This window comes from Ranitomeya variabilis, chromosome 6 (genome assembly GCF_051348905.1).
Source record: "Ranitomeya variabilis isolate aRanVar5 chromosome 6, aRanVar5.hap1, whole genome shotgun sequence".
Lineage (NCBI taxonomy): Eukaryota > Metazoa > Chordata > Amphibia > Anura > Dendrobatidae > Ranitomeya > Ranitomeya variabilis.
Genome location: NC_135237.1, coordinates 4,771,914 through 4,786,288, shown reverse-complemented (window position 1 = coordinate 4,786,288; position 14,375 = coordinate 4,771,914).

Here is a 14,375-nt window from a genome sequence, read left to right as displayed (position 1 = left end):
CGACTAATAGTATGAAGGAGAAAATGGCTAATGAAATCAATTATAAAACCTTATATAAGTCAGTTCAGATATGGTGTAGCAAAATGGAGTCTATTTCCTGATCAGCAGCACACTGGAAGGAACTTATGGAATGTGAAGAAGTCAGTCACTGGACATTGGACACTGGACTGAATACCATATATAGAAGTGAAGTTGGAATGAACCAATCAGAGTGACACTAACTATTCAGAAGTTGTGCAACCCCCACATTTCCTGTTTCTACTATCTTCCTTTGTTCAGAGAATAAAGCAGTTGTGTGTAAGTCTTTGCTGAGAGAGGAATGTGTATCTGTCTCTGTGTATCCGATACATTCTTGGCCTCTAAGCGCGCACTCAGCTTATATTTGGTCAGGTACAAGCAATCATATAGATCTCACTTTAAGAGATCACCCTCACAATAGAATGGTATTTAGCAAAGAAATGCAAGATTCTACATCTGGGCAAGAAAAACGAAAATTACATCTATAGAACGGGATGAATCGAACTAAGCAACAGCATGTGTGAAAAGACTTGGATATACTAATAGATCACAGACTGCACATAAGTAAACTGTGTGATGCAGCAGCAAAAAAGGCAAACACAGCTCTAGGATGTATTAAGAGAAGCATAGAGTCTAGATCATGTGAAGTAATTCTCCCCCTCTACTCCTCCTCGGTCAGGCCTCATCTGGAATACTGGGTTCAATTCTGAGCACCACAGTGTAAAAAAGACATTGAAAAACTGGACCAAGTTCAGAAAAGAGCGACCAGGATGGTGAGCGGACTGCAAAGTATGTCCTATGAGGAACGGTTAAAGGATCTGGGAATGTTTAGCTACAAACAAGAAGGCTACAAAGAGACTTAATAGCTGTCTACAAATATCTGGAGGGCTGTCACAGTGTAGAAGGATCATCATTATTCTCATTTACACATTGAAACACGAGAAGCAATGGAATGAAACTGAAAGGGAGAAGATAAAGATTAGATATTAGAAAAACTTTTTGACAGTGAGGGTGATCAATGAGAGGAACAGGCGGCCACGAGAGGTGGTGAGTTCTCCTTCAATGGTAGTCTTCAAACAGTGGCTGAGCAGACATCTGTCTGAGATGGTTTAGTGAATCCTGCATTGAGCAGGGGGTTGGACGCTATGACCCTGGAGGTTCCTTCCAATTCTAGGATTCTATACACCTCTCACCTGGAATTTTAGACGACTCTTCATACAAAACTGCTCTTGGTCTCATATGTAAATTCATCTTCTCCCAACAGCAATTTTAAGACCTCTCCACAGGTGAGCAATGGGATTTAGATCCAGACTCATGCCTGCCACTTCAGAACTTTACAGCACTTTGTTTTCATTAATTTCTGGGGGCTTCTTGAAGAATGTTTGGGGTCATTGTCCTTCTGGAAGACCCATGACCTAGGACACAAATCCAGCATTCTAACTCCAGGCACTGCATTGCGATCCCTAATCCTTTGGTCATCTTCAGATTTCATTATGCCCTGCACACAGTCAAGGCCACCAGTGCCAGAGGCAGCAAAACTTCAAAACTTTTTTGACCTGCCTCCATATTTGACTGTAGGTACTGTGTTTTCTTTGTAGGCCTCCTTCCGTTTTCAGTAAACTGTAGAATGATGTGCTTTACCAAAAAGCACTATATTGGTCTCATTTGTCCGCAAGATGATTTCCTAGAAGGATTTTGGCTTAGTCACACACATTTTGGCAAACTGCAATCTAGCTTTTTTATGTCTCTGTGTCTGCAGAGGAGTCCTCCGGGCTGTCCTGGTTTCATTTCATTCACATGTGGACGGATAGTTCGCGCTGACACTGATGCACCCTGAGCCTGCAGGACAGCTTGAATTTCTTAGGACCTTGATTGAGGCTGTTTATCCACCATCTGGACTATTCTGCGTTGCAAGCTTTCATAAATTTTTCCCTGCTGTCCACGTCCAGGGAGATTAGCTCCAGTACCATGGATTGTAAACTTCTTGATTATGTCGTGTACTGTGGACAAAGGAACAAGATCTCTGGAGATGGACTTGTAACCTTGAGACTTGATATTGTGGTTCTCAAGTTCTCAGACAGTTGTCCTCTACTCTTTTTGTTCTCCATGCTCAGTGTGGCACACGCAATGCAAAAATTGAGTCAATTTCTTCCGTTTTTATCTGGTTTCAGGTGTGTTTCTCATATTGTTCACACCTGCTACTTCCCACAGGTGAGTGTGAACAAGCATCACATGCTGGAAACAAATTTGTTTACCCATAATTTTGGAAAGGTGCAAACAATTCTGCCCATTTTGGGGGGTTTTGTGTGAAATTATGTCCAATTTGCCTTTGTTTTTTTCTTTGTGTTTTTCCAATACAGACAAAGGAAAAAAACCTATGTATAATATAACATGAGGAATTGTAATAATGTTCTGGGAGAAATACTTCATTTTCTGGAACAATTTCAAGGGCGCCAACACTTACGGCCATGACTGTATATGAAATTAAATGCAGGCGCAACTTGTAGGAATCTGTGGGATGAACAAGCGGCCCCATAATAAACCGACTGAGTCTTTCTGATGCTGTCAACAAATAAATCAGCTGCGTTCAACACCTCAATGAGACACATGGAGACGTCACTTCTGTGTCGCAGCCGTAGAGGAGTGTTCAGACCAGTTCAGAGGCGTGGATCATAACTTCAAGGTGTTTAGATAGAGAAGCCGGGTGGCTTTATCTTCTATAGACATGGACTCCCTCACCCTCAGGCCTAAATGTCAGACATTATACAGTGAGGCCTTACAGGTTTTTTGCCGTGAATTAGACGGAGCTACTCCGGAACGCAATACTTTCCCCCATGTGAAGAGTTAATGTTGGGGTCTTGCAGAATGGCGGCCTCTCTGGGATCGGTGGTCTCTGCACAGGGATTGGGAGATTTAAACACCGAGTCCATTTGGCTTTATGCAATGATGAAGGATGCGGCTCTGAAACGCGTTTGTGACTCTTGTAAGATGTATTCTGAGTTTTACGCATTTGAGCGAGGCCCGGTCCTCCTGCTGGATCTTATCTGAGTATCCCATGCTTGAGACCGACCTGCAGGATGTGGCATATAGCAGTGCTCACATTACGTGGACTATAATACTGGTTGTTCCCCGGCCGCCACCTAACATCCAGGTCACGTAGAGTAGGATGTACAGGTGGTCTGCTTACACCCCTGGGACCTGTATGCCCCTATCACCAGGGGGAAGGTTCCCTTAGTGTCAGAGGTTTATCACACGCTGTAACCACTATTGTGAAAAGTTCTGCAACTTTACGATTCTTCGCCAATTTCAGGTCCTCTTCTGGCTGTCTGTGAATGGGACCATCCTTGTCCATATCCAGGGTCCCGATCAGGACTTGTGATGGTGGATCAATGCAAACCATCTGCTATGAGCAAAACTCCTCAACAGCAATCTCCACAGGCTGAGAGAGCTAACCTGCACAGATACATTGTAGCAAAACCCTCAGCTGTGTGACAAATGAAGCTCTCACAGCTTAATAACCATAATCCTCCCCCAAGCGTAGTCCCGACACCATATGCATTGTGTGATGAGGACTGGAGGCTGCAGTCCGTATCACACTGATGTTACTGCAGGAGGTCACTAAGGGTTGTGGTGGTGTGAAGATGGCCACCAGGATGCGCTCAGCTCCACGGCATGAGGCCGTGATTCCTCTAAAATCCAGTGTCTACAGATCTTCAGAGGGCACCGGCCATCAGAGGGCGCAAGACACACGGGTCTGTTCTGCTGGGCGGTAGGTGACTATGAAGATGAACTGAGAGAGCAGCAACCGTTGTGCCCAACTTTGCCTGGTGGATGGAAAATACCTTACAGAAGTATAATGCACCCACATAGGCAGTCTCTATAGTATAATGCACCCTCATAAGCAGCCTCTATAGTATAATGCACCCCTATAGGCAGACTATATAGTATAATGCACCCCCATAGTCTCCATATAGTATAATACGCCCCCATAAGCAGCCTCTATAGTATAATGCACCCCATAGGCAGTCTATAGTATAATGCACCCTCCATATGCAGCCTCTATAGTATAATGCACATAGGCAGACTCTATATAGTATTATGCACCCCCATAGTCTCTATATAGTATAATGAGCCCCCATAAGCAGCTTCTAGTATAATGCACACCCCATATGCAGCCTCTATAGTATAATGCACCCCCATAGTCTCTATATAGTATAATGCGCCCCATAAGCAGCCTCTATAGTATAATGCATCCCCATAGGCAGACTATATAGTATAAGGCACCGCCAAAGGCAGACTCAATAGTATAATGCACCCCATAGTCAGACTCTATAATATGATGCACCTCCATAGTCAGAATAAAGAGTATAATGCATCCCCATAGGCAGACTATATAGTATAAGGCACCCCCAAAGGCAGACTCAATAGTATAATGCACCCCCCATAGTCAGACTATATAGTATGATGCACCTCCATAGTCAGAATAAAGAGTATAATGCACCCTTCATAGGCAGACTCCATATAGTATAATGCACCACCATAGGCAAACTCTATATAATATAAGGCACCCCCATAGGCAGACTCTATAATATAATGCACCCCATTGTTAGACTCTATATAGTATAATGCACTCCCATAGTCAGACTATATAGTATGATGCATCCCCATAGGCAGACTCTATAGTATCATGCACTCCCATAGTCAGACTCTATATAGTATAATGCACCCCCATAGGCAGTCTCTATAGTATAATGCACCCCCCATAAGCAGCCTCTATAGTATAATGCACCCCCATAGGCAGTCTCTATAGTATAATGCACCCCCATAGGCAGCCTCTATAGTATAATGCACCCCCATAGGCAGACTCTATATAGTATAATGCACCCCCATAGGCAGTCTCTATAGTATAATGCACCCCCATAGGCAGCCTCTATAGTATAATGCACCCCCATAGGCAGACTCTATATAGTATAATGCATCCCCATAGGCTGACTCTATAGTATAATGCACCCCCATAGTCAGACTATATAGTATAATGCACCCTTCATAGGCAGACTCCATATAGTATAATGCACCCCCATAGGCAAACTATATAGTATAATGCACCCCCCATAGGTAGTATCACAGAAATATCCAATAAAAGTGCCCAGAAAAATACCAATTCACCGACTAAAGCACTAAATTGCCAAATAAATCAAATACACAATAAAACGTAACATTTACTAATAATATAGATAAAAAACAACATACACAACCTAAAAACGTCTTTTGTTTGGCTGGAGAAAAGATACAGGGTGCACTCAGTCCCTAATACGCAAGCTATCTGTGCCCTACCTTGCCGCGGAGGTTGGCACCCTATATAACCTGCGCAATGGCGCCCCCGCTCAACGTAGGCTATCCCTGACTCACCCTGGAAAAGTCTCAAGTGTAGAAATAGAAAGACAAACAGCAGACCATACAAATCAGACAAACATCGTCAAATTGACTAATGTGCTATATAAATAAAGCACAAAAAATAGAGTGCAAATTAGTGGGCTCTTCCTATTAACAATAGCGCACACTCAATTAATCATTGCACATAATCCCATATAGCCTATAATTCCCTTGCGGGAATATACTCTGCACCTAAAAATCACTCTGCCTGCCTGCGGGGGTTGGCACCCTATAGTCCTGTTCAAATGGCGCCCCCGCTCCCGTTGTCAGGCCCTAATGCGCCCTAGCAGTGCTAAATAGCAAAGATAAATACATATACATTAATTTAAGACAGAGCGTGCAGGTTAGAATGACGATTATACATATGTATACATTAAGTATGTTCATCTCGACGCGTTTCCCCGAGATCGGTTCATCAGGAGACATACTCAAATAATGACCACTTATCTGAATGAAGGGTAAGGAGTTAAATCAATTAGGAGAAGTGTGCCCGATGCTGCGGTGGGGAATAGAATCCGTCCTAAAACCACAGGTTCCAATCAGCCTTGCAAATGATATATCCGCTATGCTTCATTTATCTTCACACTAACCTCCTCGTGGTGCCGGTCAGCGCATTGTGACCCACGCCGGGTCCATCTACTTCCGGGTCTACAATGAAATCCTGCCTCATATCACATGACATATTGCGGTCTACAACTCCTCTATGCGCAGGCGCCGATGTACGGCTCACCTTACGCAGGCGCTTCACCGCTATGGAACCCTTGAGCCACAAGTGCGTTCCTCCATGCACATGCGCAAAACACCGGTTCGCACTGCGCAGAGGATTTAACCGCTGCACCTTATACTAGATGTATTAGAACGGCACCTGCAACGGCTACTAGGTTACCAGGTGCGCAGGCGCTTGTAACGCCATTTCCTTAGAGTTGGGAACATTTAGCCTTCTTTTTATTATTTTTTACAATGCGCTGTAGTAAACCCCTACATTTTGATCTACCTCACCCCATAAATTAGACCGTGCACATAACAAATAAAAACCTGATAACAATAATACTAAATGATAATGACCAACCCCTCTTTTGGGACAATGGGTCTAAAAGGATAAACTTCCATAAGGGATTCTCAAAAAAGGGTCGCAGGTGAGAAAACATTACACAAAGCAACCAAATTGTAATTGATCATTCAGGCCTTGTGGTTTCACACTCTTCATGCGAAATATCCATTTCGCTTCTTTTTGCAAGATTGGACGATCCCAATCTCCACCTCTAACTGGTGGTGTAACCACTTCTATCACTGAAAAACTACAACACTTCAAGTCACCTCCATGTACCCCCCTAACATGATTAGAAATAGGGGTGTCCCGTCCATTTCGTATGTCTCCTATGTTTTCACCTATCCATCTACGCAGCTCACGTTTCGTTTTGCCCACATTATCCATAGGGCAGCTGCACTGAAAAAGGTAAACCACCCCTTCTGTCTTGCAGTTGGCAAAATGCCTCATATCATAGACCTTTCCTGTGCAAGAACCTACAAAGGTACAGCTCCTGGAGACATATATGCAACATTTACATTTTCCACATCTAAAGGTACCGTTTTGTCTTTTATCCAACCAGGTGGGAGACTTTTTCTGAGGGAAGAAGGCACTGTGGACCAGTTGATCACGAATCGATCTCCCTCTTCTATATGTGATAGATGGAAAATCAGGAATTATATCACATAAATCAGGGTCCATCTTTAGGATACCCCAATGTTTTTGAATCACATTCTTTACCCTATATGATTGGTTATCAAAGGTACCTATGATTCTAAGATCATTTCCATCCTCTTCTCTCGTTTTTTTAACAAGTAATGAGGCTCACTCCTTAGTACTTGAATGTTTAAAGGCCTCATTTAGGACCCCCAATGGGTATCCCCTATCCACAAATTTATCTCTTAGATCTCCCGCCTGTTGAAAAAAGCCAGAATCAGTTGAACAATTTCTTCTCATACGTAGATATTGACCCCTCGGTATACCCCTCCTCAAGCTTAGAGGGTGATGACTCTCCCAACGTAACAAATTATTAGTGGCCGTGGGTTTATAAAAAGTTTCAGTAACAATCCGACCTGTGCTGCTCCTAGAAATTTTCAAATCCAAAAAATTAATAGATTCATATTGAAATTCATAGGTAAGCCTAAGGCCAATTTCATTGTTGTTTAGTTCATTCACAAATTTAGAGAACGACGACACATCACCTGACCAAAGTATCAGCACATCATCTATGTACCGACCCCAAAATAATATTTGTTGTTTCCACCAATAGGCGTCGTCCTCCCCAAAAACTGATTGGTCCTCCCACCAGCCCAGGAATAGATTCGCATACGTGGGAGCACAAGGGCTCCCCATAGCTGTACCCCTGAGCTGGTGGAAGAACCTACCCCCAAATTAAAAAAAGTTATGCTTGAGTACAAATTCAAGTAATCCAACAATGCACTGATTATGTCGGGACAAATGTATGCCCCTTGATGTTAGGAAAAAACTAGCCGCCTGCAGGCCCTTATCATGTGGAATGTTACTGTAAAGCGCCTCTACATCAATGGAGGCAAAACATACGTCATCACCCAAAACAATATCCTCAAGCTTGAGAAGAAGGTCCGAAGAGTCCCTAACGTAAGAAGGTAATGAAAGAACAAAAGGTCTTAATACACAGGCAATGTACACACTCGTATTCTGAGTGATCGAGTCGATCCCGGCCACTATTGGGTGATCTTTTAGCGGGCTCAGACCTTTATGCACCTTTGGCAGCGAATAAAAAACAGCAACACTGGAAACTTAGGAAACATAAAGTCATGCTCATTCTTTGATATTAACCCAGCATTTTTTGCCTCAGTCAATAATATTTTCAGATCATCCATAAACTCATCAGTGCGGTCCTTTTTAAGTGGTTTATACGTGGATACATCTTTAAGGATATTTTCACACATCACCTGATATTGGTTACGATCTAAAATAACCAGATTGCCCCCTTTGCCCCCATAGGCAGACTCAATAGTATAATGCACCCCCATAGTCAGACTATATAATATAATGCACTTCCATTGTCAGACTCTATATAGTATAATGCACCCCCATAGTCAGACTCTATATAGTATGATGCATGCCCATAGTCAGACTCTATATAGTATGATGCATCCCCATAGGCAGACTCTATATAGTATCATGCACCCTCCATAGTCAGACTCTATATAGTATGATGCATCCCCATAGTCAGACTATATAATATAATGCACTTCCATTGTCAGACTCTATATAGTATAATGCACCCCCATAGTCAGACTATATAATATAATGCACTTCCATTGTCAGACTCTATATAGTATAATGCACCCCCATAGTCAGACTCTATATAGTATGACGCATGCCCATAGTCAGACTCTATATAGTATGATGCATCCCCATAGGCAGACTCTATATAGTATCATGCACCCTCCATAGTCAGACTCTATATAGTATAATGCACCCCCATAGTCAGACTCTATATAGTATAATGCACCCCCATAGTCAGACTCTATATAGTATGATGCATCCCCATAGTCAGACTCTATATAGTATGATGCATCCCCATAGGCAGACTCTATATAGTATCATGCACCCTCCATAGTCAGACTCTATATAGTATAATGCACCCCATAGGCAGACTCTATAGTATAATGTACCCCCATAGGCAGTCTCTATGGTATAATGCACCCCTATAGACAGTCTCTATAGTATCATGCACCTCCCATAGTCAGACTCTATATAGTATAAAGCATCCCCATAGGCAGACTCTGTACAGTATCATGTACCCTCATACATGGGCGTACCCAGGATCAAAACTAGGGGGGCAAGCCATGGTCGTTCAAGTTGTAAAATTTTGAACAAAAAAGATGAATGAAATTAAAATTTTAAGAAAATTTTATGTAACTATAGCAGTGCTTTATTAGTTATTACAATTATTTGCTTGCAAAATTTTTTAGATTTTTATTCTAATTACATGTCTTATACTAATATCATTTTTCTTGGGTTTGAAGAAAACTTGTTCAAAACTTTTGTTTCAATTCAGTCCTGATTTTCCTTGAAGAATTTCCGATGGACGCTCATCAAACGCAGCCCAGTCTGTCCTCTCCCATTGTAATTCTGAGCCAGGTCTTTACCCTTTGAAGAGTACTGAAAGATCGTTCAACAGCAGCTGAGGTGGATGGGAAAGCACTTCAAATGTTGCAGGGAATAAATATTAGCCTCCTCCAAAAGTGCAGCCACTTCAATGTACTTTAATTTGTCTTCTGCTAATCCTTCCTTTTCCACAGATTATACCACAAATCTAATTCTGCAGAGATATCACCCAACCCATAAAACTCCATGAAAGACTTTGAATTTTTTTCAAAATCTTTTGAAGCCAATTTTAGCATATAAGAAGGATGTAGATAAGATAAGGCAAAAGCAGGTGTGTTTTCGTGTGAGAATCTAAAGGCCCCGTCTCACTAAGCGATTTACCAACGATCACGACCAGCGATACGACCTGGCCGTGATCGTTGGTAAGTCGCTGTGTGGTCGCTGGGGAGCTGTCACACAGACCGCTCTCCCCAGCGACCAACGATCAGGGGAACGACTTCGGCATCGTTGAAACTGTCTTCAACGATGCCGAAGTCCCCCTGCAGCACCCGGGTAACCAGGGTAAACATCGGGTTACTAAGCGCAGGGCCGCGCTTAGTAACCCGATGTTTACCCTGGTTACCAAAAAAAACAAACACTACATACTCGCCTTTCGGTGTCCAGGTCCCTTGCCGTCTGCTTCCTGCTCTGACTGAGATCCGGCCGTACAGCGAGAGCAGAGCGCAGCGGTGACGTCACTGCTGTGCTCTCACTTCTCACTGTACGGCCGGCAGTCAGTGAGAGCAGGAAGCAGACGGCAAGGGACCTGACGGACATCAGAAGGCGAGTATGTACTGTTTGTTTTTTTGTACATTTACGCTGGTAACCAGGGTAAACATCGGGTTACTAAGCGCGGCCCTGCGCTTAGTAACCCGATGTTTACCCTGGTTACCAGTGAAGACATCGCTGGATCGGTGTCACACACACCGATTCAGCGATGTCAGCGGGGCCTCAACGACCAAAAAAAGGTCCAGACCATTCCGACACGACCAGCGATCTCGCAGCAGGGGCCTGATCGCTGGTACGTGTCACACATAGCGAGATCGCTATGGAGGTCGCTGTTGCGTCACAAAACTAGTGACTCAGCAGCGATCTCGCTAGCGATCTCGCTATGTGAGACGGGGCCTTAACATTCAAAGATAAAGTTAGGGAGTCAAGATAAGGGAGGATCAACGACCGTCTCCAGTATTCAATCGCAGTCTCAGATGGTGGATTACTTCTGTGTATTTGCTTTTGAGCAATTCGTGGTACTGATAACTCAACCCCGACTTTCTCCGCGATATCATATGATTTTTTAAGCAATTCATCTGAAAAATGCTCAATTTCTTGTCGATCCTTGATGGCATCAAGGATTTGGGCAATGTTTCCTCACCATAATCAAATCCATATTTTTACCTTGTAGAACGTTCACAACTGGTTCCAAAATCGCAGAGTATTTTGCAATCATAACTAAACCTACGATAAAAATTGGTTCAGTAACTGCACAGTGCAATTGATAGGCAGATTTTCTGGGAGCATCATTTCCTTCGACCAAGAGATGTTCTAGTACATTGACGAGCTCATGGAAGCTTTCTGAAAATTTTCTTATTCTCTTGTATTTCTGGTACTGGTCTGACAGAGTCTTGATAGATTGGGAACCAAATTCCTGCCGGCTGGCGACTCACGAAAGAAGGATGTGTTTCTTATTTCTGGTAGTTTTCTGGCATCATTGACCACAAGATCTAGTTTGTGGCTTGAGCAATGGAAAAATAAAGATTTACTGTACTTTTCCTTCAGAATGGCATGCAGACCACCTTCTTTTCCATCCATCGTAGAACAACCGTCAAATCCGAATCCAACACAATTCTCTGTGGAAAGATTCTGATCAACAAAAAAACTCTCAATTGCGCTAGCGATTGCAGGGGCATCTTGAGATTTCAGCTCAACATAGCCTACAAATTCCTCTCTGATTTTGTCTTGACTCTCATCATAAAACCGCAATCCGATAGAAAGCTGTTCTTTTCCAGCAATATCTGCTGTTTCATCAGCCATTACAGCGTAAGCTTTTGCTTGTTTCCAATATTCGATAATTCTTCCTTTGACAACTTCACCACATAATCTTATAATCTCATTTTGAATTTTTGATAAAGTATATACTGCATTGTTTCGACATGTCTCTAAGTGACTCTTCAGCTTCTCATCACCACAGTCAATTCTCAAATTTAAAAGGTCAAAGAAAACTCCCTCATCTCCTTCCTTTCCTCTAAGCGGCAAATCATGAGTTCCACAAAATGTGATACAAGAAATAATTGATGACAATATTTGTTTTTTCCATCATCCTCTGGTGACCACTTTGCAACTGGACGTCAACTGGAACATTTGCATCAGCTGTTGACATTTTGTGGCAGTGACTGCCGACGTGCTTTCTACAATCTTCATGTATACTTGGCTCAGTGGTTAGCACAGCAGCCTTGCAGTGCTGGAGTCCTGGGTTCTAGTCCCACTCAGGACAACATCTGCAAAGAGTTTGTATGTTCTCTCCGTGTTTGCGTGGGTTTCCTCCGGGTTCTCCGGTTTCCTCCCACATTCCAAAGACATACTGATAGGGAATTTAGATTGTGAGCCCCATCGGGGACAGCGATGATAATGTGTGCAAACTCTAAAGGGCCGCGGAATATGTTAGCGCTATATAAAAATAAAGGTTATTATTAAACCTCATGTATGGCCTTAGCATGAATGACCCCAAACCTCCTTTAACTGTACCAATAAGAGGAGGAAACAACACAGTGCAAACAAAGAGCACCTTTCACGTGACTTGAGGACACCAACTAAGGAGTGTATTGATCTCACCAGCAGCGGGTACATTTTCTTTTCAAATGCCTGGCATCAGAACCAAAATCATAATTTGATGGTGGAACCCAGGGATTTGTAAGCAATTCCTTTTTTTTTTCTGGTGGTAACTTAAGGGCGTAACCAACATAACGTCCAATGTCATTTTCATGGTAGCCATCGTATTCTTCAATTGTTTTATAGGTCCCAGTCTCAGGGACAGCTAGGTGTACAGGTGAAGAATTACTACACCATTGCTCCATAATCGACTCCGACTCCGATGGTTCGGTCAGTTTAGTTCCATCCTCATCACCATCATTGCTTCCACTTCCACTACTGTCGTCTTGATCATTTTTCTGTTTGGGAGGTTTTCTGACTGAAAATCATAGAAATTAACATAGTACAGTTTGTAGGTGAAATATCTTTCATACATACGCAGATAGCGGATTTACACCTTTATCGACTACCATGGAACTTAACCCCCCTATTTACAAAGAAAGACTCAGCATTCTCAAATACAACATTGGCGAGGTTTTCCTGGAACGTAACCCTTGTGAATGTTGAGGGATTCCTGTACAGATAACATAGACGTCTTCTAGCCCTGAACTCAAAACCTTCACATTTTGAGATGTTACGTTATTTTACAATGGGTGCGATTTTAGTATAAAATTAAGTAAAGTTGGCCAATGTATGTTTTTATATATATATATATATATATATATATATATATATATATATATTATAGACCAGCGATGAGCGAGTGGCGTAATAGTCACACACTTTTTAATACTCGCATATTCGTCGGAATAGCGAGTACAATGTAAGTCAATGAGTGATTGGCTCCGCCCGCACACATCCGGCCATAAACTGATCTTTCCGGGACAGGGCGGAGCGGGGGCTTCTTCACATTTCTCCTATATAGAGCCTAACATTCTGCCCCCACTGATGTGCCAGCTCACGTCATGTAGTGAAAGGAGCTGTCAGTCTGCGTCCGATCAATAATGATTGACGCATCAATCACGAGCACCAGCGTTACTCGCCGTGTAATGAGTATCGCGAATACCCTACTATTCGGGCGATGACACTCGCTCATCACTATTAGAGACCTATTGGAAAACATATGGCAGAGAAGACCTTCGGCACTCAAAAATAAGTCCACAATAGTTATGGCTTTTGCAGGATAATATTTTATTATTCACACCATTCAGCCGGTATATAGACAGACAGAAAAGATCCAACGTTTCGGCAAACTTATGCCTTTGTCAAGGAAGTCTATAACATTAGAAAAATCATAATCAATACAAGTAATCAATTATTAAACATAAAAAATGTTTAAAAAAAGAAGAAAATAGTCCCCAGGACATGTGACTGAATGAAAGTAATGGTGTGAAAAAAGAAAAGGAGAGGGAAGGAAAAAATTCAGGTATTTTAAATGACAGAAAGTGGGTCCAATGTCTAATCAAACTCACTAGAGCCACCGGTGAAAGCATCTAAAGGTGTAGATTACATCTAAGTTCAGTAAGTATATAACCCATGTATCATTAGAAGGTGAATAAAGAGATCGTATCAACTTCAAAAGGAACGAAAGGAAAAAGAAAAAGGGAAAAAAAACCCATAATATAGTGTTAAATAGGATCGAAGCACCTAGCAGAGAGAATCCACAGAGAAGATGAGAGCACTGAGTACCTGTATAGGCTAATCTTTAATTCATAAAGTGCACCACTAGCCAGACGGCTAGATATTTAAGATGAGGCTACAAGGAAAAAACCGGATGTAACATACGTCCTACAGGGCTACCAGCCTGAGTGTAACATCTAGGTCCTAATGTGCCTAAACATGGCATACCTGTGATCGGTGACCGGCGTGTATCCGATGGTGACAGGAGGCAATGTGCACGCTCTAGCCAGAGAACCGGATCTAAATAGCGCAAAAATATGACGTTGTTTCCGGT